The following is a 14,414-nucleotide window of genomic DNA, read 5'->3' as shown; positions in this document are numbered from 1 at the left end:
CACCACCACCAGGTCCTAGACTATTACTATGGGAACAGATACACCACCACCAGGTCCTAGACTATTACTATGGGAACAGATACACCACCACCAGGTCCTAGACTATTACTATGGGAACAGATACACCACCAGGTCCTAGACTATTACTATGGGAACAGATACACCACCACCAGGTCCTAGACTATTACTATGGGAACAGATACACCACCAGGTCCTAGACTATTACTATGGGAACAGATACACCACCAGGTCCTAGACTATTACTATGGGAACAGATACACCACCACCAGGTCCTAGACTATTACTATGGGAACAGATACACCACCACCAGGTCCTAGACTATTACTATGGGAACAGATACACCACCAGGTCCTAGACTATTACTATGGGAACAGATACACCACCAGGTCCTAGACTATTACTATGGGAACAGATACACCACCAGGTCCTAGACTATTACTATGGGAACAGATACACCACCACCAGGTCCTAGACTATTACTATGGGAACAGATACACCACCACCAGGTCCTAGACTATTACTATGGGAACAGATACACCACCAGGTCCTAGACTATTACTATGGGAACAGATACACCACCACCAGGTCCTAGACTATTACTATGGGAACAGATACACCACCACCAGGTCCTAGACTATTACTATGGGAACAGATACACCACCAGGTCCTAGACTATTACTATGGGAACAGATACACCACCAGGTCCTAGACTATTACTATGGGAACAGATACACCACCAGGTCCTAGACTATTACTATGAGAACAGATACACCACCACCAGGTCCTAGACTATTACTATGGGAACAGATACACCACCAGGTCCTAGACTATTACTATGGGAACAGATACACCACCACCAGGTCCTAGACTATTACTATGAGAACAGATACACCACCAGGTCCTAGACTATTACTATGGGAACAGATACACCACCAGGTCCTAGACAATTACTATGGGAACAGATACACCACCACCAGGTCCTAGACTATTACTATGGGAACAGATACACCACCACCAGGTCCTAGACTATTACTATGAGAACAGATACACCACCACCAGGTCCTAGACTATTACTATGGGAACAGATACACCACCAGGTCCTAGACTATTACTATGGGAACAGATACACCACCACCAGGTCCTAGACTATTACTATGGGAACAGATACACCACCACCAGGTCCTAGACTATTACTATGGGAACAGATACACCACCACCAGGTCCTAGACTATTACTATGGGAACAGATACACCACCAGGTCCTAGACTATTACTATGGGAACAGATACACCACCACCAGGTCCTAGACTATTACTATGGGAACAGATACACCACCAGGTCCTAGACTATTACTATGGGAACAGATACACCACCACCAGGTCCTAGACTATTACTATGGGAACAGATACACCACCACCAGGTCCTAGACTATTACTATGGGAACAGATACACCACCAGGTCCTAGACTATTACTATGGGAACAGATACACCACCACCAGGTCCTAGACTATTACTATGGGAACAGATACACCACCAGGTCCTAGACTATTACTATGGGAACAGATACACCACCACCAGGTCCTAGACTATTACTATGGGAACAGATACACCACCACCAGGTCCTAGACTATTACTATGGGAACAGATACACCACCACCAGGTCCTATACTATTACTATGGGAACAGATACACCACCACCAGGTCCTAGACTATTACTATGGGAACAGATACACCACCAGGTCCTAGACTATTACTATGGGAACAGATACACCACCACCAGGTCCTAGACTATTACTATGGGAACAGATACACCACCAGGTCCTAGACTATTACTATGGGAACAGATACACCACCAGGTCCTAGACTATTACTATGGGAAAAGATACACCACCAGGTCCTAGACAATTACTATGGGAACAGATACACCACCACCAGGTCCTAGACTATTACTATGGGAACAGATACACCACCACCAGGTCCTAGACTATTACTATGGGAACAGATACACCACCACCAGGTCCTAGACTATTACTATGGGAACAGATACACCACCAGGTCCTAGACTATTACTATGGGAACAGATACACCACCAGGTCCTAGACTATTACTATGGGAACAGATACACCACCACCAGGTCCTAGACTATTACTATGGGAACAGATACACCACCAGGTCCTAGACTATTACTATGGGAACAGATACACCACCAGGTCCTAGACTATTACTATGGGAACAGATACACCACCACCAGGTCCTAGACTATTAATATGGGAACAGATACACCACCAGGTCCTAGACTATTACTATGGGAACAGATACACCACCACCAGGTCCTAGACTATTACTATGGGAACAGATACACCACCAGGTCCTAGACTATTACTATGGGAACAGATACACCACCAGGTCCTAGACTATTACTATGGGAACAGATACACCACCACCAGGTCCTAGACTATTACTATGGGAACAGATACACCACCAGGTCCTAGAATATTACTATGGGAACAGATACACCACCAGGTCCTAGACTATTACTATGGGAACAGATACACCACCACCAGGTCCTAGACTATTACTATGGGAACAGATACACCACCACCAGGTCCTAGACTATTACTATGAGAACAGATACACCACCACCAGGTCCTAGACTATTACTATGGGAACAGATACACCACCAGGTCCTAGACTATTACTATGGGAACAGATACACCACCACCAGGTCCTAGACTATTACTATGGGAACAGATACACCACCACCAGGTCCTAGACTATTACTATGGGAACAGATACACCACCACCAGGTCCTAGACTATTACTATGGGAACAGATACACCACCAGGTCCTAGACTATTACTATGGGAACAGATACACCACCACCAGGTCCTAGACTATTACTATGGGAACAGATACACCACCAGGTCCTAGACTATTACTATGGGAGCAGATACACCACCACCAGGTCCTAGACTATTACTATGGGAACAGATACACCACCACCAGGTCCTAGACTATTACTATGGGAACAGATACACCACCACCAGGTCCTAGACTATTACTATGGGAACAGATACACCACCACCAGGTCCTAGACTATTACTATGAGAACAGATACACCACCACCAGGTCCTAGACTATTACTATGGGAACAGATACACCACCACCAGGTCCTAGACTATTACTATGGGAACAGATACACCACCACCAGGTCCTAGACTATTACTATGGGAACAGATACACCACCAGGTCCTAGACTATTACTATGGGAACAGATACACCACCACCAGGTCCTAGACTATTACTATGGGAACAGATACACCACCACCAGGTCCTAGACTATTACTATGGGAACAGATACACCACCACCAGGTCCTAGACTATTACTATGGGAACAGATACACCACCAGGTCCTAGACTATTACTATGGGAACAGATACACCACCACCAGGTCCTAGACTATTACTATGGGAACAGATACACCACCACCAGGTCCTAGACTATTACTATGGGAACAGATACACCACCAGGTCCTAGACTATTACTATGAGAACAGATACACCACCAGGTCCTAGACTATTACTATGGGAACAGATACACCACCACCAGGTCCTAGACTATTACTATGTGAACAGATACACCACCAGGTCCTAGACTATTACTATGGGAACAGATACACCACCACCAGGTCCTAGACTATTACTATGGGAACAGATACACCACCAGGTCCTAGACTATTACTATGGGAACAGATACAACACCACCAGGTCCTAGACTATTACTATGGGAACAGATACACCACCACCAGGTCCTAGACTATTACTATGGGAACAGATACACCACCACCAGGTCCTAGACTATTACTATGGGAACAGATACACCACCAGGTCCTAGACTATTACTATGGGAACAGATACACCACCACCAGGTCCTAGACTATTACTATGGGAACAGATACACCACCAGGTCCTAGACTATTACTATGGGAACAGATACACCACCACCAGGTCCTAGACTATTACTATGGGAACAGATACACCACCAGGTCCTAGACTATTACTATGGGAACAGATACACCACCAGGTCCTAGACTATTACTATGGGAACAGATACACCACCAGGTCCTAGACTATTACTATGGGAACAGATACACCACCACCAGGTCCTAGACTATTACTATGGGAACAGATACACCACCACCAGGTCCTAGACTATTACTATGGGAACAGATACACCACCACCAGGTCCTAGACTATTACTATGGGAACAGATACACCACCAGGTCCTAGACTATTACTATGGGAACAGATACACCACCACCAGGTCCTAGACTATTACTATGGGAACAGATACACCACCAGGTCCTAGACTATTACTATGGGAACAGATACACCACCAGGTCCTAGACTATTACTATGGGAACAGATACACCACCAGGTCCTAGACTATTACTATGGGAACAGATACACCACCACCAGGTCCTAGACTATTACTATGGGAACAGATACACCACCACCAGGTCCTAGACTATTACTATGGGAACAGATACACCACCACCAGGTCCTAGACTATTACTATGGGAACAGATACACCACCAGGTCCTAGACTATTACTATGGGAACAGATACACCACCACCAGGTCCTAGACTATTACTATGGGAACAGATACACCACCAGGTCCTAGACTATTACTATGGGAACAGATACACCACCAGGTCCTAGACTATTACTATGGGAACAGATACACCACCACCAGGTCCTAGACTATTACTATGGGAACAGATACACCACCAGGTCCTAGACTATTACTATGGGAACAGATACACCCCCAGGTCCTAGACTATTACTATGGGAACAGATACACCCCCAGGTCCTAGACTATTACTATGGGAACAGATACACCACCAGGTCCTAGACTATTACTATGGGAACAGATACACCACCAGGTCCAAGACTACTTCTACAATATTCTAATTCATTTCTGCTTGTACCCAGGATGTTGTACCCATGATGTTGTACCCAGGATGTTTTCTGGAGACAGTACTGTGTTGTCCACAAGGTGTCAGTCAGCTGCTGAACTGGTGGGTCAACTACAATCTATGATGTCAAGGATCTGATGCCACCACAACAGACTGGTCTAGCGAGACTTCTGGACTGACTAAAGCTATGATGTCATGGATCTGATGCCGCCACAACAGACTGGTCTAGCGAGACGTCTGGACTGACTAAAGCTATGATGTCATGGATCTGATGCCGCCACAACAGACTGGTCTAGCGAGACGGCTGGACTGACTAAAGCTATGATGTCATGGATCTGATGCCGCCACAACAGACTGGTCTAGCGAGACGTCTGGACTGACTAAACCCTATGATGTCATGGATCTGATGCCACCACAACAGACTGGGCTAGCGAGACGTCTGGACTGACTAAACCCTATGATGTCATGGATCTGATGCCACCACAACAGACTGGGCTAGCGAGACGTCTGGACTGACTAAACCCTATGATGTCATGGATCTGATGCCGCCACAACAGACTGGTCTAGCGAGACGTCTGGACTGACTAAACCCTATGATGTCATGGATCTGATGCCGCCACAACAGACTGGGCTAGCGAGACGTCTGGACTGACTAAACCCTATGATGTCATGGATCTGATGCCACCACAACAGACTGGGCTAGCGAGACGTCTGGACTGACTAAACCCTATGATGTCATGGATCGGATGCCGCCACAACAGACTGGTCTAGCGAGACGTCTGGACTGACTAAACCCTATGATGTCATGGATCTGATGCCGCCACAACAGACTGGTCTAGCGAGACGTCTGGACTGACTAAACCCTATGATGTCATGGATCTGATGCCGCCACAACAGACTGGGCTAGCGAGACGTCTGGACTGACTAAACCCTATGATGTCATGGATCTGATGCCACCACAACAGACTGGGCTAGCGAGACGTCTGGACTGACTAAACCCTATGATGTCATGGATCGGATGCCGCCACAACAGACTGGTCTAGCGAGACGTCTGGACTGACTAAAGCTATGATGTCATGGATCTGATGCCACCACAACAGACTGGGCTAGCGAGACGTCTGGACTGACTAAAGCTATGATGTCATGGATCTGATGCCACCACAACAGACTGGTCTAGCGAGACGTCTGGACTGACTAAAGCTATGATGTCATGGATCTGATGCCACCACAACAGACTGGTCTAGCGAGACGTCTGGACTGACTAAAGCGGGTTCCAACATACTGAAAGCCCGCTTGGTCTTTTACATTCCACTTCTCTCATTCACCAATTCCCATGCCAGCGTAATACATGATCAATGACCAATCAAGAACTTAGTTGTGTGTCCTTGTATATTCTCCTCCGCTGGCTTGTCATAATGACAACCAGGGTCTGAGGATCACCATCTATCTCTATGTTGTCTATGGGTTTAGCTGGGACCCAGAATGACTTTGGGAAACAGAGGCTGCATCCCAAATGACAGACTATTCCCTATTTAGGGCACTACTTTGGACCAGAGCCCTATGGCACCCTATTCCCTATTTAGGGCACTACTTTGGGCCAGAGCCCATAGGGAAACCCATCGACTAAAGACTGTTAGATGTTTTTGTGACCCTTCAGATAAAACAAACACAACCCAGTCATTAATTCAGTCAGTCAGCTAGTCATTAATTCAGTCAGTCAGCTAGTCATTAATTCAGTCAGTCAGCTAGTCAGTCAGCCAGTCAGTCAGCTACCCAGTCAGGCAGTCAGTCAACTAGCCAGTCAATTAGCCAGCTGGACAGTCAGCCAGCCAGTCAGCCAGCTATCCAGTCAGCCAGCCAGTCAGTTATCCAACCAGCCAGCTATCCAGTCAGCCAGCCAGCCAGCTATCCAGTCAGCCAGCCAGCCAGCTAGCCAGTCAGCCAGCTAGCCAATCAGCCAGCCACTCAGCTATCCAGTCAGCCAGTTTGCTAGCCAGTCAGTCAGCCAGTCAGTTATCCATCCACAGGTTAGTGTTTAGCTGTAATGCCTGTAACAGACTGGGACCCTGACCTTGACTACCAGGGACCTAGCAACATCAGAGACACACTGGGTCTAAGGTAAGGTCACAGGATCACTGTGGTAACAGGGATAACAGTAAAGGTAACGGTAAAGGTAACAGTAAAGGTAACAGTAAAGGTAACGGTAAAGGTAATGGTAAAGGTAATGGTAAAGGTAACGGTAAAGGTAACAGTAAAGGTAACAGTAAAGGTAACGGTAAAGGTAATGGTAAAGGTAATGGTAAAGGTAACGGTAAAGGTAACAGTAAAGGTAACGGTAAAGGTAACGGTAAAGGTAACAGTAAAGGTAACGGTAAAGGTAACGGTAAAGGTAACGGTAAAGGTAACAGTAAAGGTAACGGTAAAGGTAACGGTAAAGGTAACGGTAAAGGTAACGGTAAAGGTAACAGTAAAGGTAACAGTAAAGGTAACGGTAAAGGTAACAGTAAAGGTAACAGTAAAGGTAACGGTAAAGGTAACGGTAAATGTAACAGTGATAACAGTAAAGGTAACGGTAAAGGTAACGGTAAAGGTAACGGTAAATGTAACAGTGATAACAGTAAAGGTAACGGTAAAGGTAACGGTAAAGGTAACGGTAAAGGTAACGGTAAAGGTAACGGTAAAGGTAACAGTGATAACAGTAAAGGTAACGGTAAAGGTAACGGTAAAGGTAACAGTAAAGGTAACAGTAAAGGTAACAGTAAAGGTAACGGTAAAGGTAACAGTAAAGGTAACAGTAAAGGTAACAGTAAAGGTAACGGTAAAGGTAACAGTAAAGGTAACGGTAAAGGTAACGGTAAAGGTAACGGTAAAGGTAACGGTAAAGGTAACGGTAAAGGTAACAGTAAAGGTAACAGTAAAGGTAACGGTAAAGGTAAAGTAAAGGTAACAGTAAAGGTAACAGTAAAGGTAACGGTAAAGGTAACGGTAAAGGTAACGGTAAAGGTAACGGTAAAGGTAACGGTAAAGGTAACGGTAAAGGTAACAGTAAAGGTAACAGTAAAGGTAACAGTGATAACAGTAAAGGTAACAGTAAAGGTAACGGTAAAGGTAAAGGTAACGGTAAAGGTAACGGTAAAGGTAACAGTGATAACAGTAAAGGTAACGGTAAAGGTAACGGTAAAGGTAACGGTAAAGGTAACGGTAAAGGTAACAGTGATAACAGTAAAGGTAACGGTAAAGGTAACGGTAAAGGTAACAGTAAAGGTAACAGTAAAGGTAACAGTAAAGGTAACAGTAAAGGTAACAGTAAAGGTAACAGTAAAGGTAACGGTAAAGGTAACAGTAAAGGTAACGGTAAAGGTAACGGTAAAGGTAACGGTAAAGGTAACGGTAAAGGTAACGGTAAAGGTAACAGTAAAGGTAACAGTAAAGGTAACGGTAAAGGTAACAGTAAAGGTAACAGTAAAGGTAACGGTAAAGGTAACGGTAAATGTAACAGTGATAACAGTAAAGGTAACGGTAAAGGTAACGGTAAAGGTAACGGTAAATGTAACAGTGATAACAGTAAAGGTAACGGTAAAGGTAACGGTAAAGGTAACGGTAAAGGTAACGGTAAAGGTAACGGTAAAGGTAACAGTGATAACAGTAAAGGTAACGGTAAAGGTAACGGTAAAGGTAACAGTAAAGGTAACAGTAAAGGTAACAGTAAAGGTAACGGTAAAGGTAACAGTAAAGGTAACAGTAAAGGTAACAGTAAAGGTAACGGTAAAGGTAACAGTAAAGGTAACGGTAAAGGTAACGGTAAAGGTAACGGTAAAGGTAACGGTAAAGGTAACGGTAAAGGTAACAGTAAAGGTAACAGTAAAGGTAACGGTAAAGGTAAAGTAAAGGTAACAGTAAAGGTAACAGTAAAGGTAACGGTAAAGGTAACGGTAAAGGTAACGGTAAAGGTAACGGTAAAGGTAACGGTAAAGGTAACGGTAAAGGTAACAGTAAAGGTAACAGTAAAGGTAACAGTGATAACAGTAAAGGTAACAGTAAAGGTAACGGTAAAGGTAAAGGTAACGGTAAAGGTAACGGTAAAGGTAACAGTGATAACAGTAAAGGTAACGGTAAAGGTAACGGTAAAGGTAACGGTAAAGGTAACGGTAAAGGTAACAGTGATAACAGTAAAGGTAACGGTAAAGGTAACGGTAAAGGTAACAGTAAAGGTAACAGTAAAGGTAACAGTAAAGGTAACAGTAAAGGTAACAGTAAAGGTTACGGTAAAGGTAACGGTAAAGGTAACGGTAAAGGTAACAGTAAAGGTAACGGTAAAGGTAACGGTAAAGGTAGCGGTAAAGGTAACGGTAAATGTAACGGTAAAGGTAACAGTAAAGGTAACAGTAAAGGTAACGGTAAAGGTAACAGTAAATGTAACAGTAAAGGTAACGGTAAAGGTAACGGTAAAGGTAACGGTAAAGGTAACAGTAAAGGTAACAGTAAAGGTAACAGTAAAGGTAACGGTAAAGGTAACAGTAAATGTAACAGTAAAGGTAACGGTAAAGGTAACGGTAAAGGTAACGGTATAGGTAACGGTAAAGGTAACGGTAAAGGTAACGTTAAAGGTAACAGTGATAACAGTAAAGGTAACGGTAAAGGTAACGGTAAAGGTAACGGTAAAGGTAACAGTACCTTACTGATCGCCTCTATCAGGACCTTAAAGGGCTCTGAAGCCTAGTTTTCATGGGTATTTAGGGCCGTGTATATTTAGGGCCGTGTATATTTAGGACCGTGTATATTTAGGGCCGTGTATATTTAGAGCCGTGTATATTTAGGACCGTGTATATTTCGGGCCGTGTATATTTCGGGCCGTGTATATTTCGGGCCGTGTATATTTCGGGCCGTGTATATTTCGGGCCGTGTATATTTAGGACCGTGTATATTTAGGGCCGTGTATATTTAGGACCGTGTATATTTAGGGCTGTGTATATTTAGGACCGTGTATATTTAGGGCCGTGTATATTTAGGGCCGTGTATATTTAGGACCGTGTGTATATTTAGGACCGTGTGTATATTTAGGGCCGTGTATATTTAGGACCGTGTATATTTAGGGCCGTGTATATTTCGGGCCGTGTATATTTCGGGCCGTGTATATTTCGGGCCGTGTATATTTCGGGCCGTGTATATTTAGGACCGTGTATATTTAGGGCCGTGTATATTTAGGGCCGTGTATATTTAGGGCCGTGTATATTTAGGGCCGTGTATATTTAGGGCCGTGTATATTTAGTGCCGTGTATATTTAGGGCCGTGTATATTTAGGACTGTGTATATTTAGGGCCGTGTATATTTAGGGCCGTGTATATTTAGGGCCGTGTATATTTAGGGCCGTGTATATTTAGGGCCGTGTATATTTAGGGCCGTGTATATTTAGGGCCGTGTATATTTAGGACCGTGTATATTTAGGACCGTGTATATTTAGGGCCGTGTATATTTAGGGCCGTGTATATTTAGGACCGTGTATATTTAGGGCCGTGTATATTTAGGGCCGTGTATATTTAGGACCGTGTATATTTAGGGCCGTGTATATTTAGGGCCGTGTATATTTAGGGCCGTGTATATTTAGGGCCGTGTATATTTAGGACCGTGTGTATATTTAGGGCCGTGTATATTTAGGGCCGTGTATATTTAGGGCCGTGTATATTTAGGGCCGTGTATATTTAGGACCGTGTGTATATTTAGGGCCGTGTATATTTAGGACCGTGTATATTTAGGACCGTGTATATTTAGGGCCGTGTATATTTAGGGCCGTGTATATTTAGGGCTGTGTATATTTAGGGCCATGTATATTTAGGGCCGTGTATATTTAGGGCTGTGTATATTTAGGGCCGTGTATATTTAGGACCGTGTATATTTAGGACCATGTATATTTAGGACCGTGTATATTTAGGGCCGTGTATATTTAGGGCCGTGTATATTTAGGGCTGTGTATATTTAGGGCCGTGTATATTTAGGGCCGTGTATAAAATGTTGGAGGCGGCTTATGGTAGAGAAATTAACATTCAATTATCTGGCAACAGCTCTGGTGGACATTCCTGCAGTCAGAATGCCAATTTCACTCTCCCTCAAAAAGTATGACATCTGTGGCATTGTGTTTTGTGACAAAACTGCACATTTTAGAGTTGCCTTTTATTGTCCCCAGCACAAGGTGCACCTGTGAAATGGTCATCCTCTTTAATTAGCTTCTTGATATGCCACACCTCTCAGTTGGATGGATTATCTTGGCGAAGGAGAAATGCTCACTGACAGGGATGTAAACAAACTTGTGCCCAAAATTTGAGTGAAATAAGCTTTTTGTGAGTATGGAACATTTCTGTGATCTTTTATTTCAACTCATGAAACATGGGACCAGCACTTCACATGCTGTGTTTATATTTTTGTTCAGTGTGTAAAGTTATATATTGTAGAGTTAGGTCTTTATACTGTAGATTATATAGTGTAAAGTTAGGCCCTGATATACTGTATATTATATATTGTAGAGTTAGGTCTTTATACTGTAGATTATATAGTGTAAAGTTAGGCCCTGATATACTGTATATTATATATTGTAGAGTTAGGTCTTTATACTGTAGATTATATAGTGTAAAGTTAGGCCCTGATATACTGTATATTATATATTGTAGAGTTAGGTCTTTATACTGTAGATTATATAGTGTAAAGTTAGGCCCTTATATACTGTATATTATATATTGTAGAGTTAGGTCTTTATACTGTAGATTATATAGTGTAAAGTTAGGCCCTGATATACTGTATATTATATATTGTAGAGTTAGGTCTTTATACTGTAGATTATATAGTGTAAAGTTAGGCCTTTATACTGTAGATTATATAGTGTAAAGTAAGGTCCTGATATATCGTATATTATATAGTGTTAAGTTAGGCCCTGATATATTTTGTTGTGTAAAGTAAGGCCCTGTTAAGCAATAAGGCCCGAGGAGGTGTGGTATATGGCTAATGTACCACGGCAAAGGGCTGTTCCCCATGCACGACGCAAAGCGGAGTGCCTGGATACAGCCCTCAGCAGTCGTATATTGGTCATATATCACAAACCTCAGAGGTGCCTTATTGCTGTTATAAACTGGTTACCAACGTCATTAGAGCAGGAAAAATACATGTTTTGTCAAATCCATGGTATATGGTCTGATATACCACGGCTGTCAGCCAATCAGCATTCAGGGCTTAAACAACCCAGTTTATAATGTATATTGTAGCATGTAAAATTAGGCCCTTATATACTGTATATTATAAAATTGTAAGTTAGGTCTTTATACTGTATATTTGATAGTGTATATACTGCGTATTATATAGTGTAAAGTAAGGCCCTGATATACAGTATACTATAAACCGGGTCGTTCGAGCTCTGAATGCTTCTTGGCTAAAAGCCGTGGTATATCAGAACGTATACCATACGAATGACTAAAACGAGGTAAGCTAAGGGTTATGAGCTAAGGGTTATATCCGGGCTGTGCGTTGCATATTACATATGAGCAGCCCTTGGTGGTATATTGGCCATATACCACTTCACCTCGAGCCTTATTAGTTAGTTATATAGGGTGCGTTTGTAAATTCACTCTGGCCATCTACTCCGATTTCAGAGCACTCTTGTCTGAGTGTGCCAGAGCGCTGAATAACTGAGGAGTTTCAGAATGTGCAACACCTGTTGAATATGACCTGTGGCAGTACACTTTGGCAAAAAAAAAACGAATTAAATTCCTGCCAGCAGCACAACTCGTCACCAGCGCTCTAGATCAAATTTTATTTTTAAAAACTGCGTAACCAGCTCTGCTAGGGCGAGTAAAATGGTCAGATATGAGGTATTCTCCTATTTGTGTCTGGAAGTAGCTAGCCAACTTTAGTCAATTCGCTTGAGTGCTTGACTGCGGTTCATGAGATCAACCCTACTCCTCTGCCAGAGTGAATTTACAAACGCACCCATGGTCTCACCTGGCTTCTCCTGAGTGTTCTAGTTCCTGAAACGCTATTGTATGTTTCTGGTCCACACGTGCAGTTAGCCTAGATGGGGGTGGTTTGTTGTGTGTGTGTGTGTGTGTGTGTGTGTGTGTGTGTGTGTGTGTGTGTGTGTGTGTGTGTGTGTGTGTGTGTGTGTGTGTGTGTGTGTGTGTGTGTGTGTGTGTGTGTGTGTATTGTATTGTAGCCTATTGTAGTGTTCTGCGCTGTGCTGTGGTTTTCCCCCCATTGTGATGTCACTGTAGAATGTTGCGACGGATGGCCAATGGCCATTGTTGTTGGGAGGGTTCTTTCTGTAGAATGTTGTGTGTGAAGGGAGCTCCATTGTGATGCTTTTGTAGAACGCTGTGTGAGATCCAACCATTATGACGTCATAGTAGAGGAGAATGGGTTGTGTGAGCTGGGCTGACTTCTGCTGCCACGTGTCACCTATAGCTGCTCTGGAAATATCACCAGAGAGGTGGTGGGGGAATCATTCATTCATTCCAGAGTTTCCCTGGACTTCTAAGTTGTTGTGTGGATAAATGTGTTGAGTAGGCTAATGCTGCTATTATGGATCCAATAGATGTATCAATTAATCTGTGTTTCAACTTGGCAGTCATATATAATATAAATATATCGATATTGCATTGATAAATAGACAATAAAACATTCAAGTTAAAATACAAATGAAAAACTTGACAAAATGTACGTTTACATTTGGGGATACTCAAAGAGTTGTGGTGATTAAGTGGCTAAAGTAAGTTATGTGTGAAATGTTTGTATTGTTCAGTCCTGGCCTTTGGCATGTTTCATGTAAAGTGATAACACAGAAATAACTGCACTTTATTGACTTTTGGTTATACTGTGGAAGATGTGGCAATATTGATTGTTGAATATAGCTACTCTATCAATGTTTGTCTTATTGATTTGTTAATGATTGATAGTGTGTTTATAACACAGTCCTTATTGATTGTTAATGATTGATGGTGTGCTTCCCTTTAGACTGTTATAGTCTCATTCTTCTGGCCTGTTGCCTGCCAGCTGGAGAAAAAAGTTGGACTCGGACCCGAGGACAGTCAGACCCGACCCGAATGGACCCGAACACAACTCAACCTAGACCCGACCCATACCCTAATAGGACCAGGCCTGATTAGACCCGACCCATACCCTAATAGGACCAGACCTGATTAGACCCGACCCATACCCTAATAGGACCAGACCTGATTAGACCCGACCCATACCCTAATAGGACCAGACCTGATTAGACCCGACCCATACCCTAATAGGACCAGACCTGATTAGACCCGACCCATACCCTAATAGGACCAGACCTGATTAGACCCGAGTGACAAAAAATATATAGATCAGCCAAGTTGCTCTTCTGGTTAACAAATAGGTCCTTATATGTTGGCTAGGACTTATATAA

Source organism: Salvelinus fontinalis, chromosome 27 (genome assembly GCF_029448725.1).
Source record: "Salvelinus fontinalis isolate EN_2023a chromosome 27, ASM2944872v1, whole genome shotgun sequence".
In the NCBI taxonomy this organism is placed as follows: domain Eukaryota; kingdom Metazoa; phylum Chordata; class Actinopteri; order Salmoniformes; family Salmonidae; genus Salvelinus; species Salvelinus fontinalis.
The sequence above is the reverse complement of the archived record's forward strand: the minus strand, read 5'-3'. Positions refer to the sequence as shown.